The sequence below is a fragment of the Coccinella septempunctata genome, chromosome 6, assembly GCF_907165205.1.
Source record: "Coccinella septempunctata chromosome 6, icCocSept1.1, whole genome shotgun sequence".
NCBI classification, from domain to species: Eukaryota; Metazoa; Arthropoda; class Insecta; order Coleoptera; family Coccinellidae; genus Coccinella; species Coccinella septempunctata.
This window is the reverse complement of record NC_058194.1, coordinates 26,121,865-26,143,642: the sequence shown is the minus strand read 5'-3', so window position 1 is coordinate 26,143,642 and position 21,778 is coordinate 26,121,865.

The window sequence follows — 21,778 nt, the reverse complement described above, 5'->3', positions numbered from 1 at the left end:
CGAAGAATGGACGTGGACTACCTCATCTCGATTTTATAAACATCGTGGTGCGAATTTCGAGGTTCATTTGCGGAGGGAGAATCAGAGACGTATCGATTGGGCGATTGCTGCGATTTATAAAATTTATTGTGCGTACGCTTTTCATCTTATTAATTGACTCTTCCTCATATGCATATCTTGTGAAAAATGAATCAATCAATTAATCATTAAGTCACTCACCAAAAATGTGGATCTTCGAGGTACCATTTCAGGAATATAACAGCTTCTTCATTATTGATGGAGTCGAATCTGAAAAAATTAAGAAGTAGAAGTGTTCTTCATTTGCTGAGTTAAATAAATCTACACATCAAAGGCACAGGGCAAAAAAAGCAGAAACTAATAGGCGACGAACTTGACCGAACTAGTTTTTGATTTTTTTTTTTTGAAAAAACAATTAGAGACGCACGTTTATTACATATTCTAAATCAGAAAAAAATATGGAACTGGAATATACGAAGAAATATTGAAAAATTCTTAGCCTACTATAGAACAAAACAAAATTTCAATGTCAAAATATTTTCATACTCAACATATTCTCCCCTTAATTGGATACATTTATTACAGCGAACCAGCAACGTCTCTAGACCTTTCAAAAAAAAATGTTTTTTTTTTGTTCTGCAAACCAGACCTCCACAGCTTTTATTACATCCTCGTTGGAAGAAAATTTACGATCTTATTAAACTTTCTTTCAGTTGGAGAAAGAGATGATAGTCGGCTGGAGCCCAATCTGGTGAATAAGGAGGGTATTCTAGTAATTCAAACCCTAAATCACGAATTTTTTGCATGGCAACATGAGATTTGTGTACAGGGGCGTTGTCCTGCAGAAGAAACAAAACCCCTTTGTATAGCCTTCCGCTTGTTTTCCCTTTAATTTTTTTCCGTGGAGTGGTCAGTAATGTCGAATAGTAATCTTCGGTTATTGTTCTACCCTTATCCAAAAAATCAATCATGATTACTCCACGACATACCCAAAAAACTGAAGCAAGAACTTTCCCAGCAGATTTGTGGACACGAAACTTCTCAGGTCTTGGAGAACCAGAGTGTCGCCATTCCATCGATTGTTGCTTTGTTTCTGGATCGTAGAAATGTACCCAAGTCTCATCCATAGTAACAATTCGGTTTAAGAAATATACATCGCTTTAAAATCGAGCACAGATCGAACGCGATGCTTCTATCCTTGCACGCTTTTGGTCAATATTCAAACATTTGGGGATCCATTTTGCAGCAATTTTTCTCATGTCCAAATTGACGTGAACTACCTATATGATGAACGCGTTCGTATGAAATATTCAATGCTTCAGAAATCTGTTTTAGCTGTTTAGCAAGTTTTGAAGCTTGCAGTCCAATTTTTCACGGTCGCATTCGAAGGACATCGATCACTAAGGGTATTGAGCATATCTTCGTAAATCTGCTTACCTTACCTTTAAATTTTCACAATTCCGGTGGAGATCTTCTTTCTTTTAATCTATTGCGTAACTGTGGTTTACTTTTTGACCTCAAACTTCACACTGACACTTCTGATGAGTTATTGTTCGTTGCCATGGTAACGCAATATTTTTTTATGCATGGAACTGGTCTAGGCTAACTAGATATCAATACATCCTCGTATCTCCACCTAAAGACTCTATCGTTATAACGAAATTCGTGTAGAGTTATACCTCATCACAGTTAAAATCGGGAGATTCAGTTTTTCGAAGTTATAGACCGAAAGGCATTATGCGGCAGCAACCAGAGGAATGTGCTTGTGTGCAGTTTCGCACAAAATTATCCGATAATTCCGTGATGAATTGAGTCGCCTCCATCGGACAGATGTATGATAAATGGGTTTTCGATACAGTTGCCAGCGCTGTGCCTGGCCCCGGTCCTATCCGTCTGAACCGACAGCTTGCCTGCGAAATTTCGCTCCCCATCCTTTACACCAGACATGGAAATTATTTTCATCTCCATATGTATTACCGACGGTTATTTTTCCCGTCATATTTATACGCTCCTCGTCAAACCGGGCTCATCTTCCGAAAGAGGTTCATTTGCATGGAAGAAATTGGGGATCTCTTTCTGGGGCGGGAGCCAGCAGGCCGTTTAAGTGCACTCCTCGAAATTATCATTGCGTAATAATATGCTAATGACGGGTTACGGCTTCTCTTTCGTCGGCTCGTTCGGCGTATTTCGAAAATTGGGTGCCCGAAAAATTGGCAAGATCCCTGGTATAATTTTCATTATTATTTCAAATCATTCTTCATCTGGAATAGAAACAAGAAGCACATATAACATATAATTTTGAAGAAGTGAAAAAAGTATGCTACAGAATTTACAACTATATACAGCAATACATATCGTATTGCTCGGACTGCCTGAGCTGGCACCTCGATCACTGAGGTCTATCGTATAACATAAAGAGGCTCTGTGAGCTTTACATCACTCGCCAGGCCCACTTTCTTGAGAAATGTGATATGAGGGAAGGTGAATATATTCTGAGCTCCTTCAAAGCCAATTTTAGGGCACAAAACTCATCAGATATGGCCCTTCTTTCGTAGAACATTACCAAAGATATGTCCTAAGATACTTTTTTCCTAAAGGTAAACTTATCTAACATACAAGGCCAAAACAGGTCATGCGACGAAATCACAGTGCTCTGAAATAACTGAAAGAAGATGTACCGAAAAAATCCAAGAAATTCTGAGATTTGAAGCAGTCCACGTAAAATTATGTAGATATGGTGGGAAAGCCAAAGACTTGAGCTTAAGATCGCTAGCCTGGATCCCAGATCTCCAATGAATACGAGAAATATACGAAAATGGAGGAAATTTGTAAAAATGTCTTCATGTTTGTTTTCCTCTAAACACAATTGTCGTTCATTCATTCATTGCTGTATCCCGTAACCGAGAATAAATCTACAAAAAGACTCCAAAACAAAACCATATGCGGTGCGATCAAAATTATAATTTCTTAGGGTTTCTTGCGACTGTGTGTCCGCCTGTGACTGAAGAGACCCAACCGTGACCTACAGATCCTTCCACACCCTGGGCATGGATAGTCACCAACCAGATCTGGCCGCCGCTGTATTCTTCCCGAGACTCCATTATAGCTGTGGACCAAAGACCTCCACTGTGATCTGTCTAACGCTAGTTGTTCCCAGTTATGATTGGCATTAACTGTTTTTAGGGATGGATGCAGTATATCCCCAAACCGCTTATACTGGCCTCCTGGTTTTTGAGCTCCTTCTGTGAATTGGCCATACAGGACTATTTTAGGGAGTCTTGTGTCTTGCATCCTCAGAATGCGGCCGCTCCAACTGAGTCGGGCATACGTTACTTGAGTCTCAGTTGTTATACAATAATAGGCCTAGGTTTAAGATGACTATACCAAGCTCATGTGAGTGCTCTTTGAATCTCCAGGTCCCGTAAACTTCGTCCTAGAGAATAACGCAGAAGTAACGCATCTGCTACATAATGGGAGAATGCAGGAGTGCTTTACATGAGAAAGGGTCCAGTAACGCTTCGTGAACTATTTGGTCTGGTGTATTTGGTCTTCTTCTATGTGTCCCTTCCAATCTCGACCATGTGTCTTCTTATTCATCCATATGGAGTTAGAGTGGCTGACACAATGAGAAAACACGACAAATATACTGCGAGTGGACAATGTGGACATAAGGAAGTCTCTCTTACCATTAGTATAGTGGATGTTGGGTTTACTAAGTGTGATGTCCAACCCAGTAAGGTTACTTCAAGTGAGCAGAATATTTTCAACAGTTTCATCAGTGCTCCTGCACGAAGACAAATGTATGTATGTATATATTACTTTGTCAAAGAAATATACATGAAAAGATCATCTCTCACATACCTGCGAGTGTTGGAAATACGCGCCTCTTCGTTTTACTCTTATAAAAAACAGCCGGCGGCTCTTGTCAACAAATTGAGGATAACCATTCGCGGTGTAGTCATAATTGATAGAGTCGAGTGTGGTACTCATGCATCGACCGCGAAAATGAGTCTCAACTGCTGGTCGGAGGATTAATTGAAAGAAGTTGCGTTGAACGGAAACAAGTTTCAGTGTGAATATTTACGAATTGAGATGCAACTCAACGTTCGTATTGCCACTCTGTACACAAATGTACAGATGTACATTACGACATACGATGTCGTAATGTATTAGCAAATTTTAATTGAAATTTTTTTTTGTGTGCTCTTATAGATTCGCATATAAAGTATATGGTCTTTTACTTCTCACACTTTGTGCATTATGCTCGTATCAACAGAGAATGTTGGAAAGAACAGTCGACTGGAGATGACTGTTGATGAATAACAGGAGCAATCTGTACATTTTCTTTAACTCCCGCCCCAAAGATACTCTCACTATCACCAAATGGACCAGAACCAAGCAATCGATAGTCTCGTTAATCCTCAAAGATTAATTGTCACGTTAAACTCTCCGAATTTGTTCACTAGTTTCGGACGGAGAACCATTAATAAATATTTTTAACGAAGTATATCGCTTCATCTCCGCAAGATGCGCCTCATCAATTTAAAACTGGCAGGAGATAAACATCACGTGGAATTGGCCGGGAATTTTCAACAAAACGGCCGAAAGTTTCTGCCCCATTGGCACTTTTCTTTACGTCGAAAAATATACCGCGTATTTGTGAAGAACGATCCTATAGTTGGGTGAACAATGGCGATATTTCAGCTCTCGAAATGAATTATACTCCTGCAGCATAAGGAACATCCGAAATTATAACGCAAACCAAACAAGCTCGTCGAAGCTGGTCGGACGAACTTGTAAGAATCATGGAATACATTGTTTTCGTCGACCTAAACAAAAAATGGACCTATACGTACTAATTTCCGAACAAAAACTTTACTATTTTTGAAGGCAAGTACTTTTCGTACACGTTCACTTTTCGTCCACGTTCACTTTTCGTCCTTAAACGTTTTTCGTCGCTCTGTTCCTCGCTTATTTACAGATGCCAGAGTTTCGATTTATTCAATTTCGAGAGCCAGGATTTGATGAAAACATGCGTGTCTATGACAATAAATGTCGTTTGCACTTGTCAAAATAATTGTTCACGAAATCTGCTACATTTTACGAGTGAATTAAGATCGTGGTTTGAATTTAAGAATTCATTATAATCAAGAATGGATAGTATATTTTATGGAATGTCTTACAACTTGAGACTTCTAGAATCTACATGAACGCATCGTTCTAACAAAAAAACTATAACCCAGATATAGTTAAAATTCCCAATTTTCAACGCCTTTCGCTACGCAGTGTCACATCCTCAAATAAATTTGTTCATCTCGTGAATTGAACGAAAAACTCCCCAGTTCAGTTTCAATATAGTTGCATGGTTTGTTTTTCAGCTCCGAACTAGTTACATTATTCCCTCCTCAATTTCATATCTTATTATCGAGTCCACGATATCACGAAGCGAAACAAAACGTGAGTGTGAAACATCTAGACGATTTTCACACGAAACAAAAACCGATCTTTGACGTCGTCATCTCATTCAACGCATGGCTGCGATCTCTTTCGCGTTATACGATATTTATAAAACCTGTCCGGTTGCCTGATCTTTTTAGCCCGATTCATCGGAGGTGCCGGTGCGTGAAGGATTTGTTTTTTAACTTCAGTTTAACGAATCTGTCAAAGAAAGACCCCCACCGGTTTTCCAAATAAAATGTTATTATATCGAGAAATGAGAGAGCAAGCAGCTGCCTGGGATTATTCCCTTCGTCGTAAGAAGGCTCTTTGTTGTATATCATCCTAGGATTACACGGACCGGCTTCAGAGACATTCCCACATCCTAGAAAAACTTAATTGGCAATTTTGGATTCGATTTGGCATGGCAAATCTTCGCTTCGCGGTCTCTACAGTGTATTGAACCCTTAAATGAAACATCTGTCAACAAATACAAATAATCGGAAGAGTGTGAAAACTTGCTGCTGAATTGTGTTTCAATTTTGATCTCAGGAAATATCAGGATGTACTGATATCTAGTTAGCCTAGACCAGCTACATGCATAAAAAATACTACGTTACTATAGCAACGAACAATAACTCATTAGAAACATCAGTGTGAAGTTTCGAGGTCAAAAAAGTAAACCGCAATAAATTGAAAGAAGATGTCCACCGAAATTGTGACAATCGAAAAATTGGAGTATCGATCCATCATCAAGTACCTGTATTTGAAAGGGTTGAGAGGTAAGCAGATTTACGAAGATATGCTTAATACCCTTGGTGATCGATGTCCTTCGTATGCGACCGTGAAAAATTGGACTGCAAGCTTCAAAAGAGGTAAATTCTCCATTGAAGGTGATGACCGATCGGGAAGGCCAGTTTCTGTGTCAGTCCTCGAAAATATCGATGTAGTTCATGACATGATTTTATCAGACCGTCGAATTGGGCTGAACCGGATATCTGGAGCACTGACTATTTGATAGTAACGCGTTTACCATATAGTTCACTTCAATTTGGATATGAAAAAAATTGCTGCAAAATGAATCCCCAAATGTTTGAATGTTGACCAAAAGCGTGCTACGGTAGAAGCATCGCGTTCGATCTGTGCTCGATTTGAAAACGATGTAGACTTCTTGAATCGAATTGTTACTATGAACAGAAACAAAGCAACAATTGATGGAATGGCGACACTCTGGTTCTCCAAGACCTAAGAAGTTTCGTGTCCAAAAATTTGCTTGGAAACGTTTTTGCTTCAGTTTTGGGATTGCCATGAAGTAATCATTGATTTTTTGGATGAGGGTAGAACAATTACCGGAGATTACTATTCGACATTACTGACCACTCTACGGAAAAAATTGAAGAGAAAAGACGCGGAAAGCTATCCAAAGGTGTTTTGTTTTTGCAGGACAACGCTCCTGCACACAAATCTCATGTTGCCATGCAAAAAATTCGTGATTTAGGGTTTAAATTACTAGAACACCCCCCTTATTCAGCAGATTTGGCTCCATTCGACTATCTTCCCTTCCCTCAACTGAAAAAAAGTTTAAAAGGTCGTAAATCTTCTTCCAACGTGGAGGTAATAAAAGGTGTGGAGGTCTGGTTTGCAGAGCAAGAAGAAAAATTTTTTTTTGAAAGGTCTAGAGACGTTGCAGGTTCGCTGTAATAAATGTATTTCATTATAGAAGAATATATTGAGTAATAAAATATTTTGACATTGAAATTTTGTTTGGTTCTATAGTAGGCTAAGAGTTGTTCAATATATCCTCGTATCTAACGTTTTGGCTAGCCTTACATTCACACCTGTGCAACAAGAAGATATTGAAAAAAAATACTCTGTGCCAATGGCATATAGGAGAAGGATAAGGCTCTGCATCACAGGGTGTAAAGGCAACATAATCAAAGTAATGCCGATGTTATAGCTCGTCAATCTTGGGAACATTTTCAGGTGTATCACTTCATTTGCTGATTAGTTTAGATCGCCCAAAACTGGTGTCTGCAAATCCCAAAGGATCCATGCTCTTTCTCGTTTGCCTTCAATACGGTCCTGACTTTTTTCTGCCCATCGCTGAAATGGCGTACTTTATGTGGACAGCCGAGACGTAAGGTCGACGCCGTCCATTTTTATTAAAATATTTTCCTCCCAATCGCGAGGCCTACCACGCGAGGAGAATGTAGAGGATTGAAATGCAGGACGTCGGCTTAGGGGCAGGCAATCTGTAAGGTTCTCCATGCGGCATTGTTAATGCTAATAATATGTGCAGTAAATTATGAGATTTTATACGAACCGAAAGTCGTTCCGTATTTATTTTGAACGGTCCGAAGATATATCTCTCAATTGCGGCTTCTTCAGTAGTATTAACTGGGAGGATTGAGATGAGTGATGTTTTTTTAAGCACAATGCGTTCATTACTTGAGGATTTATTTATGGTCGGAGGATGCTGGACGTTGGAGTCCCAAAATAGAAGGCTTACGTGCGTCAATGGGATTTAATGTGATAACATATTGGAGTTTTGTACAGTGGTCAAGAAAAAAGTTCCAGAGTCCTGTATTAGATATAGTCAGTTATAATCGGCCAGCTTTCTCATGAATATCGTTGAAAGAGAACGAAAATGTACTCATTTTAAAATATGTAGCGTATGCTTAGTCGATATTCTTATTTTTTTCAAAAAAGAACAGAATTTCATAAGCAGCAGATAATAGCCCAATAATATTTTTGAACTCTATGACACTGTCACAATTCATCACCTCTTGTTCCATGAAATCGTGAACAATAACGATAAACAATAATTACCGATAATAATTCACGAATGGATAGCGTACAAAGCCGCAGTCAACAGCCAATTTCAATTTGTATTTAGCCTAATTATCACATAAATGAAAGAGTGCCCCGTTTGGGATTCATAAGGGGCGGTTCATTATAAACAACAGCATTATGTAGATGAACGAAATGAAAAACGTCGCCCCCTGGGGTTGACTGTAAGGTTACGCCACAAATTTATTGAGCTTTATCAGGATTTCCTCTCAGCTATACTACCTGTTGGAGACCTAGCTTTGTAGATACACTGGACGCAGTCTGAGTAATTTCCGGATGCCTCTAATTTATTTTACTTCACGTTCATTTCCAAAGTTTTCGTTGGATTTGTTTATGAACCTCATACAAAGCATAATTCAGTCATATAATCAGATAAGGAAATGTTTGCTGGAATTTTCAACGGTAGTCGCTACTTGACTTCAGGAAGAACACGTACATTGTCACCATAAATATTGTGGCTTGTGTTTAGCTTTGCATGAGAAGTTTCACACTATTCGTTATCGCCACTAGAATCCTCATGATAAATAAGGACACAATAAATTTAGTTCTAATGAGAATCAAAAAACATTTTATGACTTTTTGAATCGAAACTATCGTCGAATATATTATATGGAAACTGAAGTACCTATATTTCAACAGTTCATGATTATATTTCCAAATTGTTGTTCTTTCAAAAGAGAGAGAATCTGAATCCATATTCCGTCATAAAATATCATCACGAGTGCCTTTTCTGTATCGATAGAAGAAAATGGAGCCAGGAATATTCAATAGTTTTGGGTACCGAAGAAAAAACTTTACATCTTTATATCTGTTTTCATTATTTTTTATAGTATCAATAAATTTTAAGAATAAAAATACCCATTTTTTCGCAATGTAGAGAAATATTAAATAACTCAAATAACACTTCCAAACTACATCCAGAATATTCTATGAGCAAGAAATAAACGATTTGAAATTATGCAGCAATGTGCTAATTTCATTTTGAATAATTTCGATAATGAATAACATTTTCATGCGAATTATGAACGAACATCAGAGGATATTTATGTCGTTAAAAAAAGCTCATAACAGGAGAATTATCTGTTATATTCCTTCCAAGATGCTTTAATATTTCAGGAGGTTCTTTGCCTTAAAATTTTATGAGCAGTATAAGTATGGCTTATCACGCAAGCAAGCTCATTTGCCTGTTAAATTAGCCGTTCAGAAACCCTAGTTCTAAACGCGCATTATGAATATATCTATCTACAATCATTTTAAAAATTTCAATATGCGTTTTTTCTAATGAACCAATTAACTGTGATGTATGTTCTGGAAAATACTGAAATGTATAGTCTGATCTGATGTTAAAAGTTTAACGAGGTGATAAATGATTACCCTGTACACTTTTTAACATTCCTTGTTGATACAAGTTAGAGAAGCTCGATTAAGAAATTCCTTCCTAAGTATACTGCCACTTCTCTATGAAACAGTAAATATTCACTCAAACTGTAATTAAAAGTTTCTCGAAAATTTCGCCTAATCCTATTTTATAACAAATTTTCATCGATTCACGTGCAGCAGTTTTTGAGGAAAGGCCACTTTAGCAGAAAATCCTTCTATTCTTATTTGGTAGGAACTTTCGATTATGGCTAAATGTGCCTAAGAATGAGTATAAAGAACATAAAACTATTGAAATAGACAATCTCACTAATTAATTACAATTACAAACACATGATCATTTTTCTATTACTACATAGCTTTTCGTGTATGATAGTCACCTAGGAATATCTTCATTAACCTTAATTACAGAGAAAAACCATTTTGTGTTCGTTATATTTTACGTACAGTCGCGTGTCTACTCTAAGTTCTCTTCAGAGTGATATGAGTTTCCATAATTAACTGAGGGGTGAGATTTTTTAATTCTGTGTATCTATACACAATGTGAACACCGCTCACTTATAGTCTACACAAAAATTAACAGGAGAACATTTCATGTACATATTCACAAGATATATTACCACTTCAATCTAAAAATTTTCAAATATTGGAAAAACACTTCGGGAAAAATACGTTTTATATCTTTTTGTGAAATTTCCCAGTCTCAATTGATACTTTCTACTCGTTATCGGTATCACGGAATTCAAATGAAATTCAAATAACATTCAATTTCCTCTGAATAATTCCGTAATTCTATTCATCATCCCATCAACTATGTATAAAGGATAATAGCTTCGGGAGTCCTCCACTCAACATACCTGAAGATCAAGGAAAATTAGCGTTGACGAGGAAACACCAGCACCACCTAATTACTACACGATCCAACGTCTAAGATCGCTGAAAAAGGCAATTAACAAATTCAAATGAGTGATCTGAAGAACGAAGTGCTGAATATAAATTGAAAATGGGCCCACAAGAGGTCCATTAATCAACACGAAACCAAGTTCGATATTTTATGCGCTCGTTTCATGGAATTAGCATTTTGTACCTGCCATAAAACTGATACGCACCTGCAAACTTTGCAGCCTGGCTCATCCTAGGAATTTATTTGAATTATTCCATATTTTATTGAAAACAACTGTTCTCTTAGGAATCGGACTCATCCCATTGGTTCAATCTATCGAAATCTCTCAGAAGTCAATAAACAAAGTATTCGAAAAATGAAATGAAGTGCTTAATACATTTACCAGGACAGGAGCATAAGCTCTTTTCAGTGTCCAAGAACCTTTCTATAGTATAGGTAAATGTACCTACAGAAAAAAGTTTCAACAGAAGGAAAAATCTGAAAGAGAAACACTCTGGCGGAATCTTCCTGGGATCTTATCAAGAAAATGCTACACCTTCTTACTGGATTTCTTACAGGACATCGCCGCCCCAGGAAGCACCTAATGAGACTGGGTCTAGCAGAAAATGACAAGTGCAGATTCTGTACGGAGGGATATCCTAGAACAAGGGTAAGCCAGATCGAACCACAGTGTAATACGATACAATTTTAATATCCAGAAACGATGGAGAAACCAAAAGTATTCTGCAAACAAGAATAAAAGAGTGGCAGAAACTAGCTCAACAAGGGCAAGCCGACTAATCCAGGCTTGTCAAACATCCTTGGATTGAAGGAGTCAATGAGATGAAACTCCCATAATATCGAAGAAAGAAAGGTCAAAACAAAGAAAACTGAAAGAAGTACAACAACAAACGTCAGTCAAGTCAAAAACATCCGGGCTCAAATAGAAGAGAAACGTTTGAATAAGATGGACTAAAAATCAAATTTGAATATAGCTTCCACTAAACCAGACCCAGTTAGATTAAAAATCTAACCCATAAAATGTCTCTTTGGGGTTAGTTTTGGCTTGAAAACTTCTAGTCTTGTTCCATTCAAAGGCAAATTGGCAAATATCGAAACAAAATCAACCAGGATAGATAGCGTGGATGCAGAATGTTCCGTCCATATCAATCACTACATAACAATCGTTTTGTTCAACACAAAGATCTATGCGTTCAACGTAGTAGAAACAATCGAGAAAGAAGAGGTTGTCGAAACTATTTTCAGGGTTTTTCCATGCCGACGATTTCCGAGGGATGGTACTCGATGCCGAGTCCCCATTATACGCCAATTGTTTTGATTCCTTTCATCGTCAACCGAGGTGGAAATCATCCTCCTCGAGCTCTTCCAGAATAACACTTTGCCATTAAACGATTTTATTTCATAATCTGTTTATCGTCAGACAGAAGGGTGTTGAGCAAAAGTTCCTGATGCGAGTCCTTGACAAGCTATCCTGTTTTCGAGAGGTTTCCCGGAACAGGACCGGGCTCTGAGAAACTCGACTTTCCCAAACCCCTACAGTTTTGATTCATTGTGTCAGAATGTTATTTCAAACATCTTTCTCAGTTAGGTAGGTTAGATTAGGTAACATTTCAGGAGTTTGGTTGGGTTAGATTACGTAAGGTTACGTTAGGTAAGGTTTGGTTGGGTTAGATTACGTAAGGTTACGTTAGGGAAGGTAACCCAAGCAAACACCTGAAATGTTACCTAATCTAACCTACCAGAATGTTATTTGAAACATCTTTCTCAGTTAGGTAGGTTATATTTCAGGAGTTTGGTTGGGTTACCTTAACTAACGTAACCTTACGTAATCTAACCAAACCAAACTCCTGAAATGTTACCTAATCTAACCTACCTAACTGAGAAAGATGTTTAAAATAACATTCTGGCTGAGCACCACAGGTTGAATTTCAATTTACTTCAGTTCAAACTGAAGGAAACTAAATTCCGAAGGGTTTCTTTTTTGACGAAAGGAATAAACCATTAAAATTATCGAACAATATTTATTAGGATATGAATGAGGTAAAGGGTAGCTTGAGGTTTTCATCAGGCAACACTGTCACAGCGAATAAATTCATCGACAGTTAGGTAGGTTAGGTTAGAATAGGCAAAATTTCAGGAGTCAGGTTGGGTTAGATTACGTAAGGTTAAGTTAGGTTAGTCAAAGTTAGGTTTTTGGTGGGTGAGAGCCCCACACGAATCCGCAGCATTGCACCGCCCGCTATAGAGGAGCCGGCATCGGTTTCTCCCTACCTCATTGGCAAAAAAAAAGTTAAAGTTAGGTTAGGTTAGAATAGTAACATTTATTAGGATATGAATGAGGTGAAGGGTACCTTGACGGTTTTATCAGGCAACACTGTCCCAGCGAATAAATTCATCGACAGTTAGGTAGGTTAGGTTAGAATAGGCAAAATTTCAGGAGTCAGGTTGGGTTAGATTACGTAAGGTTAGTCAAAGTTAGGTTTTTGGTGGGTGAGAGCCCCACACGAATCCGCAGCATTGCACCGCCCGCTATGGAGAAGCCGGCATCGGTTTCTCCCTACCTCGTTGGCAAAAAAAAAAGTTAAAGTTAGGTTAGGTTAGAATAGTAACATTTATTAGGATATGAATGAGGTGAAGGGTACCTTGAGGGTTTTATCCGGCAACACTGTCCCAGCGAATAAATTCATCGACAGTTAGGTAGGTTAGGTTAGAATAGGCAAAATTTCAGGGGTTAGGTTGGGTTAGATTACGTAATGTTGAGTTTTGTTAGTTAAAGTTAGGTTATGCAGAGCGCCAATATGTTCGAAATAACATTCTGGATGAGCAGCACAGGTTGTATTTCAATGTTTTTCAGAAATCCTAAAAAACCTATCGAACCAACCTACACTATTGCTAATTTCTTCTAATTGCTCGATTGTTTTTCGAAATTCAATGTATATTTTGTCATTGGCGTAATCGTACATGCGGTAACCTCTCCTGGCGAACGAAACCGTCAACTGCCATCTAAAGAATATCCAATAAACTCATAAACCCTTTTCGCACAATGCATTTTCCACAGAAGCGCTCGAGGGCCCTTCCGCCAAGGCCACTCATCCCTCGAACAGGCCCTGTCCAAATCGCCCCTACTTCTGGAGAGGATTTCGAAACATCCCAGGCGTCAAATGTGCTAAGAGACTTTCCCTTCTTCCAGTATCTCCCACATTAGTCCGTACGTTAAATCCGCATTCCGGATTAGGTCCACGGAGAAGTACTGCCAACGAAGAAAGTTTCCAAATCGGGCGTCCGATTTGGAATAACTTCGACTGAGTTCCGTCAGATGGGAATTTTCCCATAGACCGACAGGCATAATTCAGAACTTAATCGCGTGTCGCGTAGAAGAAAGGGTTCCAGTTTGTTTCTATTTCCGGTGGATAGTTATGCACTCGTCAGACATGACAGCGAATTTAGAGGGGTTGATTAAACGTTTTTTCTAAATGATCATGCATTTTCCAGCTGTATTCCGCACTGGAGATTTTTTCCATGGGGAATTTACAGGGTGTTTTGTGAGTGTTTTCATTAAACAGAAAGTATACAGGGTGGCCATTTGAAAACGAAACAGACGAGATTACAGACGAAATAAATTTTTTCGATAGAAATGCTCGGACAGGTCGATTTCTGTTTCGAGGGGGACAACTTAAAATGTAGGTTACGGACGCATAGCGCTTCAACCCTTGCTACTACAACCGTCACCCCCAATTTTCGAATAGGGAAGATGGGAGGAGTGATACCTCATTTGAAAGGTATTCTTATACTGATTTCAGCACAGTAATTGTTTTTTAATTTTATGCATTAGTTCCCGAATTATTCTTAACTAAGTATTTGAAAATGAAGTGGTGTTTTCATGGCACTTGTAGTGTTTTTTTGTGAAAAATCGACATTTTGAGCTTCAAAACATACTTCCTATTAACATGTTTATCTAAATGTCGTTGATTGAAGAATTCTGCGGTTCCATTCGCACATTGATTGTTTGCAAAAAAAAGTGAAATTATTTCCACCCGCTCTGCAATTGAATAAACCATGTCGAACAATGAATTAGAACACATACAAGTCTCGATTCAAAACTAAGAATAATTCACATGTCAAAGAACCAGTAAGCCAACTTAATGATCTGTTCGTAATGAATAAAAAATTATCGATTCTCATTTTTTTGAAAATGAAAATGAAAATATGAATTCAATAATCAACAAAATGAAAACATTATTGAAGCCAACTGAGAAAACACTTCATAATTAAGTCGGAAATCGTTTCACGAATTGGGACTGGAATATTTCTGTGGCATCATTAATGATTTGATTTTCTTACCTGGTAATCTGATTAGAGATATGTACGTATTTGGACTTTTTGGAGATTTCTATCGATCAAGTGTTACCGCATGTTATTGGAAATACTGCAAATTATATCGAAGATAATTTAGATTGAGTTTCAGCAAGATTGAGCTCCTTCGCAATACGCTTTGTTTGTTCGACATCTTGATTAAGATTTCTATGTCAGTGGATTGGAGGAAGGAAGCCACAGTCATGGTTGTTTTGAAGCTCAAAATGTCGATTTTTCACAAAAAAACACTACAAGTACCATGAAAACACCACTTCATTTTCAAATACTTAGTTAAGAATATTTCGAGAACTAATGCATAAAATGAAAAAACAATTACTGTGCTGAATGAGGTATCACTCACCCCATCTTCCCTATTCGAAAATTGGGGGTGAGGGTTGTAGTAGCAAGGGTTGAAGCGCTATGCGTCCGTAACCTACATCTTAAGTTGTCCCCCTCGAAACAGAAATCGACCTGTACGAGCTTTTCTATCGAAAAAATTTATTTCGTCTGTAATCTCGTCTGTTTCATATTCAAATGGCCACCCTGTATAGAACTCAGAGATAAATAAGCCGTTTCACCAAAAGTCAACAATATATGATACTTTGATTTGTACATATGTGTATTCCTGAGGTCAAGAGAAACACTTTTTCCCTTTTGAATGTTTTCCAATTCGGCTTGGTTGAACATATACATGCTGTTGAAAATCCATAGAAAAATGTAACTTTGAGTTAGGCATATCTCGCAAAAGATTACATGGAATGAAATTATTTTCAGAATACAGTTTTTCAGTGATGTGATGAATTTTCTCTGAACACAAAATTCTACCCAGATCTTAATGTTCTTTCAGTATAACCATTACATAACATAAAAATTACAGAAATTCAGCCCAAATCTTAAAAGTAAGTTGAACGCTCAGTAATGAATATTTGACCATTTTGGAAGATACAAGTATTCTTCATATTTTCTCGTATAAGGCGCCGTTTTCGAGTAATTTGATATTTAAAATTGAAAACTACCTGTAGAATTCGAAAAATTGGGTACTTTGGCTGAATTAAACTCTGTTGAAAGATCTACACATAGCTTTAGTTTGTTATTCTGAATGTAATTTTGTTTTCCACAGGTCATTTTGAATCCTCAAAATGGCTTTATCTTTTTACTTATCTAGGCTTCAGCCTAGAAAAATGGTGAAGACGAAAAGTTTTTCTTTCGACCTAAAAAATCTACTCACAACATAAACGTAGTAGTCAAAGACTCACCCTTCATACTTTCAAGATGTGAAAGGACAAAATACAAACTAATACGAATCTAATCGTCTGTGAACAAGAAAAATGTGAAATAGACAGGTGTTTGAATTACACATTCATTTCACTAGGAGTTGATGGAGGCGATTTTTGATGAAATTATTGACTTCAATGTAAAAAATGATATATCTCTGAAAATACCCCATACACTAATGGACATAGATCATCGAACTTGTGACAAATGAATTTTGAAACAGTATTTCAAACAATTATTTTTTATCTTGTTGAATCGTAGGTGTTTTCAACATGAAGATCAATCAGAGTAAAGTGGAATGAAAGAAAATGGAAACTGCAAAAATATATCCGGGTTAAATCCAACCCCAATCACTTGAATAATGCAGACACGCAAACGTAGCATCTCTGATGCAATATTCAGTAGGGTTCCAAACAAAAACATCCAAGGTATATTATTTTAATACACACACATAATCTAAGGGTTGCCGAGCTGAGAGAGACTTCGGCAGCATAACCGAAACACCTGTCGTTTTATTCGCCTTATTGTTATGAATTTCATATGCGATATAGAGGTTAGTCGGATCCAATATGGGATTTCGTCTATATATGCACACAGAATCAATTCGATGTGGATGATTTTCGATGGGAATTCTCCAGATGTAATTGAAACAATGCGGACGGACCCTGTTTTCGATATTTCCGCATGGATATGTTGATATGGATTTTTTTCGGTGATTTTTATTCATAATTGATGGCTACTGTTCGAGAGTTTCTATATTGGAAATGTGTGGATTTCCTGTGATTTCAGCGATCCACATATCATTGGAAAATGTTATTTTGAGTGGAATATGACAATTTTAATTCGAAATTTTGGCTGGGTGGCCCAGAGGGACCGAAAAACAAGGAGTGAGTTTTCGGATAGTTCAAAATGAAAATTTGTTTGTTCAAACTCTTTCCCAAAAGCCATTAACTACCCTAATTTTCATATTAACTAAAAAAATATGAGAAAAATTCCTGTGAGTATGTTCTCCAAGTCTATGTGGATCATCACCTATAATTTTCTACAAACTCGAAGTACGTCAGTTTGATAAGTCATACTTGCTTGAACCACACACTGCGTGAATTATTCAACGAGGTGGATTATCAGTTTGAAATTTTCAGAAAGTTCCACTTTGTTTTGATCATTTGGGATTATAATTCATCTGAAAGGATTTCATGCGATATTCTTTCATGGAAGCGTGTTATCGGTTTTTTTTTCGTGAATAATCCGGTTCCAGCAGGAAAACAGGCAATCTGCTCGAATATACGATATTTATTATTCGTTAAAAGGATTTGAATCTTTTATGCCCTGTTTGTTCTGCACGAATAATCCAAAGGAACCTTTATAATTTATATGAACTTGTTTACTCATGTACCAAATGGGAATATATCCTTCGATATCGCGCAGAGAACACTCTGGCCATATAATTCTCTTCATTTGACCCATTTCTTGTATTTTCGGTCGGTTATATTAATGATTCCACAGGGTGTCCGTCGGAAAAAAATCCGGGTGTCCCAAGGTAGTGGCCTATTAGATTATTATGGAAACTATTGATGGTAAAAATTTCAAATTTTGTGGATCGATATTTGGCTATGTAAGGTACATATTAAAAATAATTTCACATTTCCAGTATTGCGGGATGTACGACAATTTGGCAGCAGCTTTGTTAATTTAAATGGGACATCCGGTATTTTCATTTTTTATGATACTCCATAAAATATTAAATCTATTCACTCTTAATTTTTCATACCTATCTTTAACGGTTTTTGAGTTATAAATTATTTTTCGAAATTTAGATCCAATTGGTGTTTTACGAAAATGACTCTAGTTCGCTCAATATTTGAGATATAAGTCAGAAATTCAGCAAGTCATTAGATATTGATCTGATCTATGTCACTACTTTCGAACTATAGTTGTCAGTTGTACAGGATCAATACAACACACTTTACAATTTTTCCGTTCACGTCTCTATACCTATCCCAACTGGATTCCGGGTTATATGCGTTTATTAGATTTTTGGTCCATCCTGTATAACTGACAACTATAATTCAAGAGCAGTGACATAGATCAGATCAATATCTAATGACTTGCTAAATTTCTGACTTAAATCTCAAATATTGAGCGAACAAGGGTCATTTTCGTAACACGCCAATTTGATCTAAAATTTCGAAAAATAATTAATAACTCAAAAACCGTTAAAGATAGGTATGGAAATGTAGGAGTGAATAGATTTAATATTTTATGGAGTATCATAAAAAAATGAAAATACCGGATGTCCCATTTAAAATAACAAAGTTGTTGCCAAATTGTCGTACATCCGGCAACACTGGAAATGTGAAATTATTTTAAAAATGTACCTTGCATGGCCAAATATCGATCCACAAAATTTGAAATCTTTACCATCAATAGTTTCCATAATAATCTAATAGGCCACTCACCTTGGGACACCCGATATACCAAACTATGAGAGTTACAGAAAAAATTGTTAAGGGATACATCAATCTTCAATCATTTAATAAAACAATATGGCTGAAATGCATATATCGAACTTCCATTGTTCCTCATGTATGTTAGGTGTTTATTTGTTTTTCTGGCGGACCCACTGTAGAGTGAAACGCATTTCTATCGTGGAAATATACACATTATCCGAAATGTTTTTCTGGATCGGCATAATTGAATTCCCTTGTTTGGTGGAAATTCGTGAGTTTTTTCACTCACAATAAATCGAACTGATCATCCTGAAACACTGTGATATCTTCAGTCTTTTACTTATAAAAAGTGAGTTTCAACCACAGTGATCTGAAAAAATAGAACGAGCCTACTAGACTAACTTAACTACGAATATTACTTTTCTAACCTTACCCAATGTGTATGCAGAAAATGATTAAAATATCGCTTATTTGGATGTCTCTTTCGACCATTCTCTCGTATCGAAAATAGTCCGTTCGATTCTGCATTCTGATGGCGATCCTGCGGTAAAATAAAATAGTTATGAGAGCAGGAATTAGATTCCGGTTAACCCCAGGAGCGAGAATGAAAAATTACCACCAGTCGGCTGAGCCCGAAATGGAAAAATATAGGAATGTTTTATAAACTCCGCATGCGGGTCGCAAAATAAAAGCAACAGCCGAAACGCTTTTCGAAATACGTTCAATTTGAATCAACCCACGCGTGCACCGTGGTTTGATTTGAAAAGTTTCATTCGCTGAATTGAAATGATCATGATATTTCATTACGTACATATTTGTTTTGTGATCCGAAGCGGTTGGAAATGTTGGATACACTCTATAGTACTTTCGAGTGATTGTTCGAACGCTTCGGAAAACAATGGAATGTTTGAATTTGTTTCGGAGTGTAGACATTGACAATCTGGGTCATAATGAAACCCCCACGAGGGGGTTGAAGGTTGAGAACGACAGTGTTCTCTTGAAATATTGATACTTAAAGTTTTAGTGAATGATTCACTTTTTCGCCTTTAATGGTAACTTATTTTGCAGATGAAATAGAGTGACATACGAGGATATATTGAAAATTTCTATAGAACCAAACAAAATTTCAATGTCAAAATATTTTATTACTCAACATATTGTCCTCTTAATTAGATACATTAATTACAGCTAACCTGCAACGTCTCTAGACCTTTCAAAAAATGTTTCTTCTTGCTCTGTAAACCAGACCTGCTCAGCTTTTATTACCCCCTCGTTGGAAGAAAATTTGCGACCTTTCAAACTTTTTTTCAGTTGAAAAAAGAGGTGATAATAGGATGGAGCCAAATCTTGTGAGTAAGGGTGGTGTTCTAGTAACTTAAACCCTAAATCACGAATTTTTTGCATGGCAACATGAGATTTGTGTGCAGGGGCGTTATCTTGCAAAAACAAAACACCTTTGGATAGCTTTCCGCGTCTTTTCTCTTTAATTTTTTCCCGTAGAGTGTTCAATAATGTCGAATAGTAATCTGCGGTTATTGTTCTATCCTCATCCAAAAAATCAATCATGATTACTCCATGGCAATCCCAAAAAACTGAGGCAAGAACTTTTCCAGCAGATTTTTGGACACGAAACTTCTTTGGTCTGGGACCACCAAAGTGTCGCCATTCCATGGATTGTTGCTTTGTTTCTGGATCGAAGAAATATACCCAAGTCTCATCCATAGTAAAAATTCGGTTTAAGAAGTCTACATCGTTTTCAAATCGAGCACAGATCGAATGCGATGCTTCTACCCTTGCACGCTTTTGGTCAACATTCAAACATTTGGGGATCCATTTTGCAGCAATTTTTCTCATGTCCAAATTTACGTCAACTGTATGATGAACGCATTCCTATCAAATAGTCAGTGCTTCAGATATCCGTTTTAGCCCATTTCGACGGTCTGATAAAATCATGTCATGAACTGCATCGATATTTTCGGGGACTGACACAGAAACTGGCTTTCCCGATCAGTCATCATCTTCAATGGAAAATTTACCTCTTTTGAAGCTCGCAGTCCAATTTTTCTCGGTCGCATATGAAGGACTTTGATCACCAAGGGTATGAAGCATATCTTCGTAAATTTGCTTATCTCTAACCCTTTTAAATACAGGTACTTGATGATTGCTCGATATTCCAATTTTTCGATTCTCACAATCTCGTTGGGCATCATCTTTCCTTTAAATTATTGTTTAACTCTAGTTTACTCTTTTGACCTCAAACTTCACACTGACACTTCTAATGAGTTATTGTTCGTTGCTATGGTAATGCAATATTTTTTTTTATGCATGGAACTGGTCTAGGCTGGTCGTGAACTCAAAAAAATGAATTCGTATCCATTGTGACGAGGCAGATTTTACCCCGCCACGAAAAGGAAATTTCTCTACCGATACTTTCTTAATAGGACCTGACAATCGAAGTATTTCGGAAGAAAACCGTTAAATTATCATAGGGGGGATTTACCGATTGATTTCATGTCATTGTTTTCCACCGACCAGTCCCATATTTGTAGCGGAGACCGAATATATCTTGTTTTCAGAATTCATATATTTTAGAATTCTTTCCGTTGAACCGTACTTTTTCTGACTCGAAAAAGGTCTTTCAACTTGTTCCGTTTTTCCTTCTCTTCAATTGTTTCTGTCTCTTTCCGAGACCGTTGATTTACCGAACAATTTGAGTTTATCCAATGGGGGACTGAGTTACCCATGGTGGGGACAATTTTCCGGGGTACCTACTTCTTCGAGTTCCGTCGCTGAAGGTCAAGATCAGTATGAATCGTTGTTGAGAGTTGAACGAGTGAGGTGATTGTCAAGTGAAAACCGTACTTACGAGACACAAAGGAATTTCTAAGGCAAGTGATATTTGAAATTATTACCGCTTCATTGCACCTTTATGGAATAATATTCTCTCTAGACTTGTGCTTGGCTGAAAACCGTGAGCTAACCATTTCCTGCTGTATATAGCTTTCCGTTACCGTAGGGTGACATTTGGGTCCCAGGAGGACGTTGGGCCCCCCTGATTTTTCCGATTCCTGAATATTTGACCGTTTCATCCCGATTTCCGACCGTTTGAATTATA